Source organism: Colobus angolensis, unplaced genomic scaffold, assembly GCF_000951035.1.
Source record: "Colobus angolensis palliatus isolate OR3802 unplaced genomic scaffold, Cang.pa_1.0 Scaffold23, whole genome shotgun sequence".
NCBI lineage: Eukaryota > Metazoa > Chordata > Mammalia > Primates > Cercopithecidae > Colobus > Colobus angolensis.
In genome coordinates, this window is record NW_012115488.1 from 3,536,071 (window position 1) to 3,538,645 (window position 2,575).

Consider the following 2,575-nt stretch of genomic DNA (forward strand, 5'->3'; position numbering starts at 1 on the left):
GATAGTAGTAGCAGAAATTTAAATATATTAAAAGACATTAGATATGTTTTCCACACATGAGAAAAATAATTTTTGATAGGTTGGATTTGAGGATAGGGGAAAAATAGAAATAAGATGTCTTTATAGTTTCTGGCATAAATAACTGAATAGATAATGGTGCTATTTAAGACCATGATTGGGGTGAGCATACCTCTTTGTTTATCTGTGACATTCCTAGTTTACACTTTCACGCTCTAAAGTTTGCCAGTTTAGAGAGTAAATGTATGGTTGATATGGGTTTGGAGGCAGTCAGGCAGGAGTTATCTCTGTATATGATTGAGATCTATGAATACATTCAAGTGAAGTATCTCAAGTGTCACAATTTTAATACATTTTCAAATATATAATACATTTTCAAAATAAAGGGTATGAGCCGAATCTTTTGATCAAATTTTGGGATAGACATACTGTTTGTTGAAGTTCTTGGGAACTGCCTATTACCTTTCTGTAAAAGAAAAATGACCTGTGAACATATTCAGTTGTATGAAGCTCTGGAAAGTGCCAGCTATTTTGCAAGCATTTTATATTTTCCCATTTCCTTGATATTTTGAAAACTTTGACTTCTTAACATAAAAATATAGAAAACCACAGTTTTTTTTTTTCTTCTTTTCCCTGTGCTGATAAGCCATGATGTGAAAAAATAAACAGTTCTTAAATTGTAGCTCTATTTCAGAGCCATGGAACTTCAGGCGTACCTCCTGAGGCAGGATAAATAATGGTAGAAGGCCATAGGGACTTGTCCCCTTGTGTTAAGCCCCATGGGCTCCTTTTGCTGCGGTCTCCCTTCACTTGCACTCTCCTGTCAGCAGCTGATTCTTTTGCAAGATGAGCTATGCTGCAGGATATCAACAGACTGCCAGATGGTTCCAAGTTCCTGTTACCTAATAAGGCCCAGGAAAGAGAACAAAAGCCCCTTATTCATGATGTAGCTTCCCCAGTCTCCAGCCAATCAGCACCAAAAGCCCAAGAAGCTATGAGCTACAAATTCCTGCCTTGGTAGGGGCCTGGGATGATGAGTGAAACTAAAGACTTCTCCAGGGTCCTCCATGTGCAGCCAGGCTCAAGGTTTAGCTTATAGTGACCTTTTCCTCATCTTAGTAGCAAAAAAAAAAACACCACTAGGTAGAAATTTTATATGCTAATGATACATGTGATGCATGCTAGAGCATGTAGATACTGAGCACAAGTGCCAACCACGGGTCCCCTTTGCATACTTTACCTCACCAGTATTTTATGAATGTGTATATATTACCCCCATAAAGGGAATTCTCTTAATGCACTAGTGGCTGCCTCTAGCTTTGAACAATCCACTCTGCCTCTCAGAATTTACTGTCACTTTGCAATAGATTTCTTTACTACTTTTACTTTGGGCTTGCTCTCAAACTCTTTTGTGCGGCAAAATTAAGAACTGGAACCGGCCCATTGACAATACCTCAACATATTTTAACTTTTATTCAATTTAGATTACAGTTTATTGAAGTGTTGTTCAAACTTACGTAAAGTTTAGATGCTGAGAAAAAATTTCAAACTAACAAGAATCTTTTCAGTAACCCAAGGATTCCACAGGTAACTGCTGGAGAAATATTTCTTAAAGAAACTGGGAAAAACAACAACAACAACAACAACAAAAGAGATCACCACAGTTCAGGACTCATGAGACAGTTGAAATTTCAGGGTTAGAATACCAGAGAGTAGATCACTATGTACAGAAGAATCTCAAAAAATTTGCATGTGCTTTTTGCTTAGTCTTGCTTCTGCTATGCTGGCTCTTTTTTGGTTCCATATAGATTTTAGAATTTTTTTTTCTAATTCTGTGAAGAATGATGGTGGTATTTTGATGGGGATTGCCTTGAATTTGTAGATTGCTTTTGGTAGTATGCTCATTTTCACAATATTGAGTCTATCCATCCATGAGCATGAAATGTGTTTCCATTGGTTTGTGTTGTCTATGATTTCTTTCAACAGTGTTTTGTAGTTTTCCTTTTAGAGGTGCTTCCAATGCTTGGTTAGGTATATTCCTAAATATTTTATTTTTTTGCAGCTATTGTAAAAGGGGTTGAGTTCTTGATGTGATTCTCTTCTTGGTCGCTGTTGGTGTTTAGAAGAGCTACTGATTAGTGTACATTAATCTTGCATCCAGAAATTTGATCTGTTCTAGGAGCTTTCTGGAGGAGTCCTTAGAGTCCTTAGGGTTTTCTAGGTATATGATCATATCGTCAGCAAACAGTGACAGTTTGACTTCCTTTTCACCAATTTGGATGCCGTTTGTTTCTTTCTCTTGTCTGATTGCTCTGGCTAGAGCTTCCACTACTATGCTTTCGCATGGCAAAAGGAACAGTCAGCAGAGTAAACAGGCAACCCATAGAGTGGGAGAAAATCTTCACAATCTATACATCAGACAAAGGACTAATATGCAGAATCTGCAACTTAAATCAATAAGAAAAAAATCAAACAAACAATTCCATCAAAAATTGGGCTAAGGACATGAATAGACAATTCTCAAAAGAAGATACACAAATGGCCAACAAACTTGAAG